The following is a 16,179-nucleotide window of genomic DNA, read 5'->3' as shown; positions in this document are numbered from 1 at the left end:
TAGAAACAAAACCAGATACAGGCTGCAGACTTTGACCAAGGAAAGCATCATGTCAGAAACCTGCCATGGAAGAATAGTTTTACATAGTCATATTAAGTGTTTTATACTATCGTTTTGTACTCTCTTTATGCAGAATTATGATGGAGTGGCATACCTGGGGAATATTATTCAGGCAAAGTTCAAACATACAAAACCTTTCAGCACTTCTCTCATTAGATTTGTATTTATTCACAATATGCCTGACTAAATATACACCTATCAGATGTAAATCTGCATTAACCTTCTGTTCACTCACTCTACTACTTTCTGAAGGTCAGATCTGATGCTATATTACTTTCTTTCATGTTAAAAATCTGCAGGGATTATAATAGTGTCTTCCCTAAGTTCTTTGGCTGATGAAACCTTGCTGCTGTTATGCTGGTGCTGTTCTGTGAACAGCTGGGAAAAGGACAACAGGTAAGCAGTTGTACATGCAGAGAGAACTGCCAACAAAGCTGTGTCTCCATTAAAACACTAGATGAATTTATGGAAAGGTTTAAGAGTTCCATTTAGTCAGGAAAAACACTGCTAGTAGCCATCTCCTTTATGATGCTAGTGGGAATTATTATTTTTCCAAAAGTCAGATTCTTTTTTGATCTTCATTACAAAGAACTCTAATGCATTTGTTAAAGAGAGCTGGCAGGACTAGATCCTATAAAAAATGAGATGTCAGAGAGAGCTTGCTGTGGGGACAAAAACACCAACAGCTTCCAGGAGCCTATGGCCTTTATTTGATCCAGCCAGATATCTTTTGGATGAAAAGGCCTCTTTTGCAGTATTTTGGAAACACAGTGTTCTCTCTTTGCCAGAACACGGAATTGCAAACCTAATACTTGATCAATTGTTTTTCAGCTTTTCTGACTGAGGAAGTTTTTGTTTGGATTTGGAAAATACTTTAGTTTTGTTCTCCTTTAGTCAAGCACAATTTACCCCAGGCATGTTGCAGCGAGTACATAAGGTACTGGAATGCAAAACAGTGATGTTGTGCACATTATGCATCTCTTTCTTTCTGTGTGTTTGTAAATTACTAGGAAATGTACTTAAATGTTTACAATTATGTAATTGCAACACTAGAAAAGGAGAAACAGTTTCCCTGTGAGGCATATCTCAATTTTAAGCTGAATAAAAATTTGCAGTTGAAAGATGGCAATATCCCTTTAAAAGAATCAAAACTATAGGAGACAAAGAAACGTTAAGGCATAAACATAAAACCACTGTGAAAGCAGCCATCACCCTTGGGTGGTATCTACATGTCAAGTAATTTGCTCATTGGCAGCAAAGCAGTCACTTCCCTATGAATTACACTGGCTCCCAGAAGTAACAAACGCAGGTTGTATTTGTCACTGATCTCTACAATTTACACTCAGTTGATCTGCTATGTTTTGTGCTTGACTGATATTTTTTCATGAAACTTGGTTTTACAGAATAGATGTTTTTTCTTGTAAGACCTAGCCTGCAAACAAGATTATAACCTCTCCGTTTGTTTCAATTTTACTGCTAGACAGAATACTCATGGTTACTCTTTTGTAGCTTTATTTATTTTCTTCTATTTATTTATCTCTCTTTTATTGTCTTTGGAAGTTTGAATCTGCTACCTTGATTTCGATATTACTTTTAAATATGCAGCAAGCTTCACATATTTTATGGTTAACTGGCAAGGCTACTAATTCTTGCTTAAAGAGAAATGTTTGGGGAATGTGTTGAAGTTTGAACAATAGCAATGTTTCAAATCTTCCATTGCATTTAATGTCTCATTGTGTAGCCTTGCTGAAAGATGAGCATCATGTTCAGAGGAGAAAGCACGTGTAGGAGCAGTGTGCATATACAGGATGACCAGCATGTCAAGGGAGGTGATTCTGCCCCTCTACTCTACTCTTCTGATATCACACCTGCATTCAGTTCCAGAGCCCACAACACAAGGACATTGAGCTGTTGAGCAGGTCCAGAGGAGGACCATGAAAATGATGAGAGGGCTGGAGAACTTCCCCTGCAAGGGGGAAGAGCTCAGGCTCTGCAGTCTAGAGAAGAGAATGCCTTATAAAGCCTTATAGAGGTCTTCCAGTACCTGAAGGAGGCTGTCATGGTTTTATAATTTCGTTATCTGTTTTCCACATCATAACATCCTGTAAAGCACAGGTAATTAAAGAGTTAATACTTCAGTTCTGTGAACTGACAACTTCTTGGATACCTGATTCTCAGAAGAGAATTATGTATCCCAGATGACTTCATGTTCAGAGAGGAAGATGAGTCACAGGAGGAAGTCACGCGATCTTGCTCTCTGACTCTTTCTCACTCACTGCCTGGCAGTGTATGGGTGTGCTCCCCGGCCATGCACCTTCAGTTCAAAGTAAGCCTTTCAATTTTGGATACTCTATCTCATTTCATTTTATTTATTAGCCTTGATTTAACTCATATTGCATTATATTGTGTTATCGTCCATTCCGATATCATATTTGGTAAAATTAAGTTTTCCTCCTTAGATTGTTGCCACTGTTCTGTTTTTGGGGCCAGCTTCCATCTCCCTACTATTCCCCTTTTCCCTTCCCATTTTAGGGCCAGTTGCCAACAAGTCTGTTGCCCCCTGTCACAAGCACAGATTGGTCTAGATAAATCATTGACAGGGGCCTATAGAAAAGCAGGGGAGGAAACTTTTTATAAGGGCATGCATAAACAGGATGAGGGGAAAAGACTTTTAACTGGAAGATATTAGAAAGAAATGATTTACTGTACAGGTGGTGAGATACTGGAACAAATCGGCCAGTGAGGTTGTGAATGTAGGAAAGTTAGGAAAGTTCTGTGATTTAACTGAACTGAGGCAGGACAAAAATACTGCTATTATAGCTGGATCTTTTCTCTCATTTTTATTTAAAAGGTGATTTTTTTGGCTTCATGTGGCAACAAAACACTTAAAATAGCCTCTAAAGAACATTAAAACTACCGAATGCTCGCATTATAAGCAAGCTGACAATTATTAACTTTATTGGTTGGCACTGAATATATGATCCATATCACCTCAAATGGTAAATCTGCACAATCATTTTAATTGATGTGTAGCTTGATAGCATATATAGACTATGCTGGTCATCATCCTGTGCACAACTATAAGAAGATTTGTGTCCCACCTCAGGGAGCTTCTCAGGAGACACAGTAGGATTGACAGCAGAAGCATGTAGAGACCACAAGGTAATGTAGTAAGTGATGCATATTAACTAAAGTGAGAGGTTCACCCGATTAAAAGAAGTTTTGTGAGGAAACAAATTTAATTAAAGTTTAACAATCTCAGTATGATCAGAGAGCAGAAATAATGCTCTAATTAGAGACGTACTGGCGTACTTCAGTTCATGTGTATGCCTTAACCATTGAGTGCACTTATATGCAAAACCAAACACAGTTACTGCTGCTGTTTTAATAACGTTTTTCTCTCTCTCGTTTTCATGTTATAACCAGGCTACCTCTGATATTAGGCAGTCTGTGAAAGGTATAATGTGTTATCAGATTCTGCAACACAAACTTTCACGTTTTATGAGCTGTACAGCAAATATCTGTACAATATAGACTTTTAAATGCTGTTGACTTTAGGTTTTAGATTTTCATATAGTGCTATAATAAAATACAGTTTAAGGTGACAGATCTATTTACTGATTTATGTTCTGTGTTGCCCCGTTTGCAGTTAATTTGCTCAATTTCTGGTGCAATTCTATTCAAATGAGAATGTTAACATCAGTACAGTTACACTATGGATGAACTAAATCCAGTAGGATTATACTAAGTGGATAAAATTAATGAAATAAATTACTGTTCATGCTTTATATCATCATTTAAACTAAATGAAGTCAAAGATTGATGCTGTAGTTCTCCTTACAGAGGGATGATCAAAGATGTCTTAACAGCAGTGCTGGTGTGAAAGAAGATGGCAACTCAGGCTTTGATCTTAAAAAAAAAGTCAGTTTGTTCTATGTCCCAAATTCAGCTGCTTAATACATAGTCTATGAATGAGAGATCTAAAAAAATTGTATAGTCTCACTAAGATTTGACTCTGAATATATTTATAGTTATTAATACTCATATGGTTGTTACATACCCACAACTTCTGAATACGTTATAAAAATAAATGAATTCAAATTGTTGTCAAGCAGTATAAGGAGAAAGGATGCTATTCTACACTGCTTGCCATAGTGCATGGGCTTCATAGCTTTGTATTTCCAGACTCGGAAAGTTAATTGCTGATTCAAAATATCTCTTCAGTCTTGTCATTATCACTTTACTACTATCTAGCCCTCTGTCTAATATTCATCTTTTCTTTAATATGGCTTTTTTCAAAGCCTTTAAGAAGGGACAGCTTTCTTCTTTGAATGATCCTCTCTAAATTGTAGATTTCACTCTACTTATTTAGATGGAATACCTATCTTCTCTGGTGCTGGCTGGAATTTAGTATTGATGGCTTAGGAATGTAAGAACACCTGGACTTTGCCTAACTGCAGTGTATCTTCTGGAGGAATTCAAGAGTCCTATTCTCTAGATTTCCTGTACTGATGTGTTCCATATATGAAATATATAGAATGTTAAGATAACATTTCCTTAAACCTCTCTGCATTTTGACATTACTGTTCACATGGGCATTGACATGTCACTACTACATGAAATGGGGATAACTAACTGTGTTCAGCCATTTTCTTCAAAACTTCTGCAACTCATAAGTACAGGAGGTGATATGTTATGTGCAAGTAGAGTATAAAGCACTTCCAAATAGGAAAACTCTGTTATATTGTCCCTAGTTTTCCTTGTTCCTGAGCCCATTATCATCATCAGTGCCTATGAACCCAATATAGGCTTAAATGTTTTCTCAAATTCTGAATTTGTATCTCTGTAGATTCTACTGCATAACGCTTTCTATTGAGTAGTTTTGTCACTTTGGATTCTGATTATATTACTGTCTTTGCAGCTCAGTATATTCTCTTTGATTATTTACAGCTGGGTGTTAAGCAAAACACTGAAGCACTATACGTTCCAGCATGTTATAGTAATTCCAAAATATGAAAATTCTTTCTCTTAGTGTGACAACTTTCCTTGTTTTGGGTTTTGGCTTTAAATGAAAGCAAGCAGATGGTCCTCACTGATCTGGAATATGTATGAGACATCTCAGTTCTTTTATGTCAGGGCACAGATTTATCTAATCTAACAGTGGCACAGAAGCAGTTCTTTTGTGTGTTTATTTAACATTTCTGTTCTGATGGCTGGCAGCATGCACAGTCCAAAGATGGCAGTCCTCATTTAATATGTGTTGGGGATAACTAGTGGAGGGAATTGAAATGAGCCAAGGAGGAAACATGAACGTTGTGTTGTGGTATTGTGCTAAAATGTTATTTTCATACGGAGTCTAGCCAGAGTAAAAGAGAAAAACAAATTGTCTGCCAACAGTTTTGTCAAGATACCAGTATAGGCAAAAGCTGGCAAGCAGACATGGCTGCATGCTTGGTAACCAAGTGTTCTCCAGCATGTCTATCCCAGGCTGAAATAGAGTGGACTTAAGAAGAGCTTCTGTTAAGAAGAACATTTTTGATTTATTAAACAAAGGATGATAACATTGAACAGAAAATAGAAAAGTATAATTTTTGGAAGAGTATCTTTTGGAAGTGTAAGAGAAAAGTGAAGTTTCATATCAGAGAAAAGGAATTTAGACAACACACTTTTTGTCATGGTAACTTATTTTTAGACAGCTTTTTGAGGTGTAATGTTTCGATGTGGAGGCTGCCTTTCAGACTCCTCCCCAAGAGGAGTCCATTTCAATTGTACTATAGAAATATTACTCCATATTTAAATACTTCTCTTCCTTAAAGGCTTACTATTGACCAGTGCTAGATACAACACACCTGAAGAGATTAATGTTGTTTAACTATGATCAGAAGTGATTTTTGTGGTAAAGACTACTATTTTAAATTGTTACAATCTCAGTGACTGGGTAACTCATATATGCATTTTAGAGCACCTATAAGGTTCAGATCCCTAGCATTTCTCTTTGTGTTGTAATAACACAAGAGAACAGATTTGGAACAATATGTCAGCCATGAGGACATTTAAATTTGATGGTTTCTTAACTCTAGGCTTTTTATATGAATTTGTGTTTGTTGAAAATAGAAATAAGTAGCTCCCAAAATGGATACATGTAGTATTTTAAGTTGCTTAAGCTATTAATTTAGATACATAAAATAGATTGTCAACAGAATTTAGCTTATTTTTAAGAAGGTACAAAGTATTATATATATTATTTACATATGCTATAGAATAATATTATATATATAATTATATTTTATATCACTTTTCAACCTCTAATTTTTTAAAGGTGTTTTTTTATTATTATCCTTACTATACAGATTGAGAAACTGAGTTGTAGGAATGTGGTGTACTTGCCAACAGGCTAGAGACGTGATTAGGAGTAGAACATCAGTTTTTAAATTTACTTGGTTTGGTTTTACTATATCACTTCTATTAAGGTCAGAAACAGAACCTTCCTTGTGCAGTCAACCACAAACACATACACACACACACACACACACACACACACACAGAGTTTTAAAAATGCCAGAAGTAATGTTTAATTAAATAACTTGTAACAGTCTAAACAGTCTACCAAATTTAACAAAATTTAACAATGTTTGCTACTGGTCATAAAATCACGTCACAACTGCATTTACATAATTTCTGTCATTATTTTACTGTTAGTAAAATTTACATGCTTTTTATTGAATCGCACAGACTTCCTGCAGAAGACAGCTGTTCACTGTGACAAATCCTGTCTCATCTTGCTAGGCAAGAAGAAATGAGGAAAAAAAATGGGTTTATACATGTTAGTCCCACTACCCATTTCCTCTTATATGTTGTGTGACTAACTGATAGCTAATGGGATTTAGGAAAGGATGCTACAGAAACTTGTACTATCATGTTCTCTCAGCAAGAGTAATAGAGAGCAGAAAGGCTTTGTGGGAGCCAAGCTGGGTTGAAGAGCATGAGAAATGAGGCTGAGCAGAATAGAAAACTCAAGCATTGATATTGTGAACTCTTTCTTCCCCACACTTGTTTAAGAAAAATTAAGATAAGTATGCCTTCTTTATGAGTTCAAGCTGGTATAGTTTTCCTTCTGAGAGTTTGCTTTCCCAAGTGATTCCTTATCAGCTTTGTTATATAACTGTGAATAGATTTCTGCCTTTCTTATTCAAAATAAACTGTTGTCTTTCTGACTAGCTGCTTCTTTGATAAAGAAATGCTGTAGAAAGAAGAGACAAGATGCAATTTCTGACATGCTTTCCAGCATTTTCTTATGCCAGCAGAGCTTCTGCTATTCTGCTGCAGTCTTCATAAATATAAATGAATATCTGCAAATTTAATCATTTAATTTATTCATTCATTTACGCAAGTTTAATTTGCTACTTAATCCTCTGTTTATTGCAGTGATACTTGGGAAGATACACTGGAACCTCCCTTCTTATCAAGATATGAAGTAGAGAAAATACCTTTTCCTCTAAGCAGTCTATGAAAATGACACAAATTTTTATGAATTTACTGGTATACAGAATTGATAGTTAAGCCTGGTAAAGTTCATTCGGTGAATTATCAGTACCTGTTGGGAATGTTTAAAACTGGGCAGAAAGGATGTCTCTTTTTAACAGTGCACATTCTCTTTACATTCTCGAGTCACCTTCACCTTTCCAGCCGGTATGGCTCTGAGCATATACCAGTGTTTTGCCTCATGCTGCACTACACCAGATAGAGATTCACATAGTAAGTGCGTGGTTTTACTTCAGTTTGTCAGGAAGAGAGAGACCCTTGCCAGGAGCAAATCTCTCTGATGAATTAAATTCAGGAAACTAGCTCATTTCAGGGCATGGAGCTTTCTCAGCGTTACTGTGTTTCAGCATTAGTATCAGTGGTAGAAATAAAACCCCAAAGTGTATAGAAAAGAAGATTGTGAACTGTGACAGTATTCATGACCATAGTCCTTGTAAAAATATGTTCGGCTGATTGGGACTTTTTAATATATTCTGTAATGGGAAGGTGAAAATTCTCAGTGATTTTAATTGCTAGGGAAAGTGTTATAAATGAAGCATTGAAGGGTAAAATGAAGTTACAAGATGAACTAGCAGGAGGGTAAAAGACATTTGTACAAGAAGGATACTGAGAGATTTTCACTTAATAAAATAAATCCATTTTTAGTTTTCACACTCTCCTGTGTTCTCTTGATTTGCATTGACATTTCTTTCCCAGGCAGTAATGTGCCGGTTGAAAGAATTTTCTCAGTAATGAATGACATTGAACTGATGACAAAGCAGAATGTGAGTACAGTGAGGGAAGAAAATAAAAAAGGCTAGCACAGCTGTTAAGATGAAACACCTGCTGTGAGTGCCATGAAAGGCTGCTGGGGAGCAGGCAGCTTCTGAACAAATCATTTTCAGAAGAAAGCTGAAAAATTCCTACCTGCCCACAAGACTTTCTTTCCTTCATCTCCACAGTCTCTTTCCTATTGATTACGTGTGTAGACATCCTATTGATTTCTTGTGTATATTTTCATTGCCACCTTGTTAACAACTTGTGATACAGAAGTTGCACATACACAGTTTCTGTTTCAGATTAATATTTAGTCAAGGTTTTTCTCTTCCAGTCCAGTCATTTTTAAGATAACAGATAATTTAAATTTAAGATAATTTTAAGATAACAGATTCTTAGCACACCACATAAAATGCCAGCAAGCCTTTTTTTTTTTTTTTTTTTTTTTTTTTTTTTTTTTATAATTCTCTAAAATGTGGTGACAGCTGTTTAAGGGTTTAAACAAATCAGCTGTTTCAAGTGATAGCTCTGGAGACCTCCACTATACTGGCTCACCTTTCTCACAAAAAGTCTTGTTTGAGGAGGCTAAAAGTGGCATTTCTAAATCTTGATATTAGCAAATAGTGTGATTCATTCCCTTGTAAATGCATTAGAACTTTTGACTGCATTAGAACTTTTGACAAAAGATGGCACTGATATTCTTTGCAGTGTGCACCAATAAGGCTCATCCTTGTCTGGTGCTTAAGCTCAGTTATGACTGTCATAATGCTTCCTAAAAGGGCACGATACCCACCTAACAGATGGGAATACGAGAGAACATGTGTGCTTCAATCTTGAGTGCTTCAGGCACTGAGTTCCACCAGTGTTTGGAATGCTCTCTGCTCTAAGAAACATCAGCAAAGATCAAGAGAACTTGGGATCTCTGGTACTCATTGTTAATGTTATTAACTTTGGCTTTTGGTATAAAGCAAACTTTCGACCCTAGTCAGTCGTGGCTAGTATTTGCTCACAAAGGAATGAATGAGAAGGACAGCTTTAATTGTTTGATAGCTGATTTGAAGATCATGGCAGTAGAACTTGACATAAATATCAGTGGAGTTTTCCTGGAGTGAGATAAAACAGGCATTTACTGTTACCTTTTTCATAAGACTGTCTCTTTATTAGTGTTTCAAAATAAATATTCATATTACTATGGATAATATTATTTTACTTTGGTCTTCTCTGCATGCAATAAATTCACCAGCAAAAAAATTCACTTTTTTAGTCCTAAACAGGAATATAGTGAATATTGCCTATATAGAATATCTATATATATAATTGTTTTTTTCCCCTTATCTTTAAACAATGCACTGAGCACAAATAAATTGTTTTCTAAGGTAGGTTATCACTGAACAGGAAGAGAATCATTCACAAACTGTTGTGATTGCCCCGAACAGTTGACAGAGAAGAAATATTTAGATGACTTTTAAGTGCAAATTTCTTTAATGTGGTAACACGTTTTCTGGAGCTGTGTTTACTTAGCTCTGATGGCAACCACTTGAAAAACTATAATAGAGGCAATATAGTATATGTCCACTCTCTTAAAATAAGGCCATGCATAAAAATATCTCTCACATATGCAGATCTGATAATTTTAACAGTTCTGTTCATTTGGAAGGTATGTATTTGTGCATAAGTAGTGGCCTACAGAGCTCTTCAATTGCACATTCTTAATGGAAGAGAATGAAAATTTTGTTTCAAGAATACTTTGAATCCTAGCTGTCTTATGTATACACCAACATTCTTCATAGTATTTTCTGAAGACATAAATCAGATTCATTGCTAGTTTAATTCCAGCAAAGTTACACTATGAATGAATTTATTCTAAAACAAGCATTATTTTTTTTGCCTTCATTCTTAGCTCCTGAGTAAGTACAGCTTACTATCATTGTATCTTGACTATTTGCAGAAGATATATAAGGAGTTTATCTGTGTTCTCTTCTGCACTAAAATTAAATGAATATTCTATTTTCCAAGAAGTTTTGGTTTTTGCTTGATTCAGTAGTGCTATTTTAACCTGCCACCTGGGGTCATTTTAATTATATCTGACAAATGAGCTACAGTAACCAAAAGAATTGCATTTCTTTTTCATAAGTAATTACAATGCAAATTGTAAGCACTGTGCCGAGATTTCTGGAAATGAATTGGACAGAGCTCTCTTTCTTTTCTTTAAATACTTCTTGCAGGAAAGATACAAATGATTATATGGAAACTAAAAGTCAATCAATAACAAAAAAACTATATTTGAAAAGAATCTTTATTCCATGCAGTACAAAACATCAGTAGTGATGATACCTGCTTCCAACAGATGAAAAACACACAAAAAACCTAATCCTCCAAAGAGTGCTTTACAATCTAAAAAGTGGAGAAAAAATCTCGGTTTGGATCAGGTACGCGTTTATAAGCCTGTATTTTTATGTGAATATATGCAAGTTATTCTTATATCCTGGGTCTGAAAATTGGTATGAACAACATGCAGTTAAATGTTTGCTTTTTCTCTGCACAACTTGGATGAACAAAAAGAGACAATGCTGTGTATATGGAAAGCTACAATAAATAAATGAACGAGCCATAATAATAATTAAATAAATAAATAACTTCCTAAAATTAAGCATTAAAAAATGTAGTTTCCCTGAGCGCTATTTAAAAAAACGTTATTGCCTTCGAATTAATGGCAGAAGAGCTTTGTGTGGTAAAACATGGTGTGTTTCCTACAGCACAAAAGTTCTCCTTCAAAATTTATGTCACTGAAAATCATGTAATGCTGTACCGTCCAAAAATAGCTGCTGATACTTTGGTTATGATAATCAGGCCATATCGTATAGTGGACTGATTTCCAACAATTGACACAATACTGAACATGCTGGCTGTTAATATTAAAAGTTTGTTTATTGCCAGCAGAGCTCATATTGCTGTCCAAAGTAGGTAGATTATGAATGTTTTCATGAATGTTCTCTTTCTATTTAACAGTTGTGTACTGTTGTGGCATAGAGGAAAGACTAATAACTAGACGTCAGGCTGACTGTTTTATTCAAGCTAATTAGATATTATTGGTGTAAAGAACATTAAGCCCAAAGTACAAAGAAAATTTGACTTAACAGAAATACAGCCTTTAAAGAACAGGCTGCATGCTTTCTTTGCCAGCAATGTTGCATTTTTTTCTTGGAAATGCTATTCTGAGACATGTACATTGAGGGCTTGAGTTGGGGCAGCGACTAGAAAAGTTTAGCTCCTAACTGTTTTGGAATCCTGAGGAAAAGTATGGCAGAAATGTTGACTGAAATGAGAATGAGCTTGAGAGCAAGTCAGAGGCGTGGCAGAACGGTGCTGGTGAAAGTTTGTTTCGGTAGCGAAACTGCGCCTTTATTTGGTGGCAATGTGGAGATAAAACATTCTTCATGCTGTGTGTCAAGATGCAGAAACACTGTCTAATAGGTTACATCTGAATGAATTGTGCCATGATAAATCTTGAGGAGCTCTAATAATTAAAAAAGTTCCTTTACACATTTTTGAAATGATTTTCCGTTTTGCTTGGACAGGTGTTTCATCATCACTGTCATGACCTCTTTTAGTTAGGAGATCATTATAGTGGCTAAATCCCAAAGATACTAAAAACTGTGGGAGATATTCGACCTGCATTTTCTTTTTCAATTTCAACAGATTTTATTATGACTTCACTATTTTTTTGGTCATTTTCAAGACTTGTGGATTGTGTGCATTTGCAGATGTGTTTACTGACTAAACTTTTCTGAACTACAGTTACGCCTAAAGTAAAATAAGTGCAGAATGAGTCTGGCTGTAATACAGCATTGAGCATGTTGTTTGTAGGATGAAATACAACATCTATACAAAATCAAGAATAAGGACCTTGAATCAAGCTGTTTCCTTGAAATCTGCCTGGACTTTACTGGCTTATTTTGGGTTTCGGGAGTGACATAGTAGAATAGAGTACAACTATATACCTTTTGACATTGTGAGAAAATAACTGTGAGTCAACTATTACAAAGAAGTCTTAGTAGCAATATTTTCTGAACATTTTTCAACCAGGTTTCCTAATAGAAAAAAAGGATCAGCACCTCTGATGTCAGTGTCTCCTTAATAATGGAAGAAAATTAATTAAAATGGAGGATCAAACCTCTAAAACAATATATTTGCAATAGACTGAACGTGATTCAAGTGACTAAAAAAAATCACTGACTTTTGTATGGCATAGGTGCATGACACATCTGTACAGGGCTAGTAGATAGGGCATTATGTTCATCATCTGGAGCAGTAGCTGGAGACAAGAGACAAATCATTCATATACAAACACTTATTAGTTCCCAGGTCCCAGAAGCAAATTTATAAGCAAGTGTAGGAAAGACTTCACAATACTGAGGGACTGAAAAAAAATGTTTGAGGAGCAGATTAGAGCTCTCGGGGTTTTTAGGGGAGATAATTACTGACTTCAAAGATAGAAAGGTACCAGACAAGCTTAATTAGAAAGAAAACTGCCTCACAGTAAGAATAACTTGATTTAGTTATCTAATTCTGTTATTGATACAGGGGGAAAAACTGAGTCTGGAGTTCAATGTCAAATTACATTTGAATTGGTCTGTGAGGAAACACAGAGTGTGGTGAAAGAGAGATGAGCATGAAGCATAGGTTTTTCTACCTTTAAGAGAAAACCAGTGGGATCAAAAAGCTTCCTATTCTTTTTCTATAGTATAAAGGTAGTGATTTTTTGGCATGAAAATTAGTTAGTAAGGCTATTCTGTAAGTCGGAGGCCTTGAAGAACTAAAAAATTTGCTACCCTTACCACAAGTAAGAAATTGTTGTAAACTGAAAAAGGTTTTGCAGTACTTCCTACTATACAGTACTTCCTGTACTGTACTTCCTCCTATACCGTGGCTATTTTCCATTCCATCTTTTTATTTGACTCCCTTAATTCTAATGACGATGTTCAAAAAAACAAAAAAGCATATTCTCATCAAGAGTTCACAAAATAGACATGCAGTGTCAACTACTATAGTTGTCTGTCAAGCCAGTAGATTTCTAAGTACTTTTTTAAAAAAAGAAATAAAAAATAGTTAGGTAAATGTAAAGGTATTTACATTTGGGAAGTTTGGGTAAATCACAAATACTTCACATGGTGGGTAGGTCTCCTTTTGAAGGAAGGTATTACCTTTTGACTCTGAAATTCTTTACTTCCCCTGCAAATTGTGAGGATACTTATGTAGGATGTCATAAGGCTGAGATTAAAGAAAGTTAATTTGTCTCAAAGAAATGTTCTTTTTATTCCTTTCAGTTTCATCCCTCCATTTGGATTTGTGCCAGAAATCTTTGTCAACCCATGTTTAAGAATTGGCAAGATGAGAACATGGCTATGGAACTTGACTTTGTTATTTAATGCTTGTACTACTCTTAGTGACACTGATGTTAACAAACAAAACTAATCTTATTTCTCAGAGAGAAATACATTTCACGCACTCCAAAACAATGCTACCAGCCAATACTTCACGTAACCTCCAGAATCATAGATGTTGCTTTCTCAAAGTTGCCTGATTTGTCCAATTTGGTTGAAAAATTGGAACAGGAACCTACCTATGGAATTTTATGATTTTTTTTCTATACCATGAAGAGCATCTGGAGAAAATGACCTTACTTAAGTACAATATTTAGAAATCAATATTTCCAAAACTTATATTTTGCAATACAATCCATATTAGGAAGTATTATGGCTAATAGCTCACTATTGGAAATGAAAGAAATTTCGTTGGGACACAAAGATCATCTAACAAGCAGGAAGTAGACTTTGCAGTAGTTAGGTCGAAGGAGATGACTTAATCACTGGATTATTGCTTTTAAAACTTAATAGCTTTCACATCTGTGTACGGTTAGGCATCAGCCTCTGGCATATTGGTGTTTTATGATCCTAAATAGTAAAAAAGCTTCCTAAGATATATCTGCTAACAAGTAGGATAGTACAATCAAATTTATATTAAGTGCTGTAAAACAAAGTATTGAGAAGAAATAAACTTTCTTTTTATGTAAGCCAATAGCAGCTTTCATTTAGACCCAGGTAGGCTTTTAAAATAAGTCATTTAGTGGAAAAAACACCAACAGATTATTGTTTTTTTTCTCATTTTCTTTGGAATCTACATGTAATTGCTTGCCTCATCAGCACACTGAGTGGCTTTTTAACAAGACCACTATAGGCTTTCTCAAAGTATACTTCGAAGGTTGATATAAGGTCCTATTATGTAATAAGTGATTCATGACAACAGGGAAATGATACCAACTCAGAAAAACAAAATCAAACTTCATCTCTAAGTTACTCAAAAGAAACCTCGCTTCATTTAGAGTAGAAAAAGAAACAACCTCCTACCATGGAGGCTGGGAGATATAGACTTCCCCAAGTGATCACTGTGCTTTTTCAACACAGAACTGAAAATACTAACACACAGATTTTTCAACTGATAAATGACTTGTGATATTTACCTTGGGAAGCTTCATATTTTGAATGATAATAGAAAGTCAGAAATCCCATCTTTGAATTAAATTCATCATTACAAACCATGATCTGACAGTGGCATTTCAGTATCTAAAGAGGAGCTACAGCAAAGAAGGGGACAGACTCTTTATCAGGTCTGTGGTGATAAAACAAAGGAAAATGGTTTCAAGCTCAAAGAGGATAGATTTAGATTGGATGTAAGGAAGAAATCTTTTACAGTGAATGTGGTAAGGCACTGAAACTAGTGATAGATGCCCAGTCCACCCATTTGGTGGGTCCCCCCTGCCCATTTAAGGTGAGTCTGGATAAGATCCTGAGCAACCTGATCTAGCTGTAGATTTCCCTGTTCATTGCAGGGGAGTTGGCCTAGATGACCTTTCAAGATCTCCAACTCTAAGGATTCTGTGATTCTATGAAGATAATTTCATATTGCCGTATACATTGCTCCAGCAGAAGGTGATTGTTAATTCTAGACTGAGGTTTGTACTTTCCCTTCCCAGGCTTGTCTCTACCTATCAAGTAACAAGGAACTGTAAGAACTGAGCTGGTATGTTTCTATAAATTCACTGCTAAAGACAGTGAAAGACATAGAGATCTTGGAAAGGGTCCAGAGGAGGGCGACTAAGATGATCAGGGGGCTGGAGCACCTCCCCTATGAGGACAGGCTGAGGGAGTTGGGCTTGTTCAGCCTGGAGAAGAGAAGGCTGCGGGGTGACCTCATTGCAGCCTATCAATACCTGAAGGGAACCTACACCCAGGAGGGGAGTAAACTCTTCAGAAGGGCTGACAACAGCAGGACTAGGGGAAATGGATCCAAGTTGAAGGAGGAAAGATTTAGGTTGGATGTTAGGGGGAAGTTCTTCACAAGGAGAGTAGTTAGGCCCTGGAACGGGCTGCCCAGGGAGGTTGTGGATGCCCCGTCCTTGGACATGTTCAAGGCCAGGTTGGACGGGGTCCTGGGCAACCTGATCTGAATGTGTATGTTTGGTGGCCCTGCTAGGCAGGGGGGTTGGAACTACATGATCCTTGAGGTCCCTTCCAACCCGGGTGATTCTGTGATTCTGTGATTCTGTAATGAAATGTTTTCAGATATTTCAAGGATAACAATCTAAAATGCATACACATGGCTAAATTTCAACAGAAAATAAATAGAAAATTGTAAAGAACATAGTGCTTTAGTTAAGCAGAACTTCCTAAAAACATGTTTGCTTTATTACCTTCATTCTGTGATGGACAATATTGCTAATTTATCATAGTTAATTGGTAAAAAAAAATTTTTTTTGCACTT

General features: G+C 35.9%; 1 long non-coding RNA gene across 1 annotated transcript in view; it reads left to right on the top strand.

The window, feature by feature from the left end:
* LOC128085727 (uncharacterized) overlaps positions 1 to 8,223 on the top strand; it is a 31,064-nt gene extending 22,841 nt beyond the window's left edge. Inside the window, exon 3 of the long non-coding RNA XR_008209065.1 lies at positions 7,486 to 8,223. This is a non-coding gene — a long non-coding RNA (uncharacterized LOC128085727). The remainder of the gene's footprint in view (positions 1 to 7,485) is intronic.
* The last annotated feature ends 7,956 nt before the right edge of the window (positions 8,224 to 16,179 follow it).

This window comes from Tympanuchus pallidicinctus, unplaced genomic scaffold, assembly GCF_026119805.1.
Source record: "Tympanuchus pallidicinctus isolate F22 unplaced genomic scaffold, pur_lepc_1.0 scaffold3, whole genome shotgun sequence".
Taxonomy (NCBI): Eukaryota; Metazoa; Chordata; class Aves; order Galliformes; family Phasianidae; genus Tympanuchus; species Tympanuchus pallidicinctus.
Note: the sequence above shows the minus strand (reverse complement) of the source record. Positions and strands in the feature narration are given on the sequence as shown.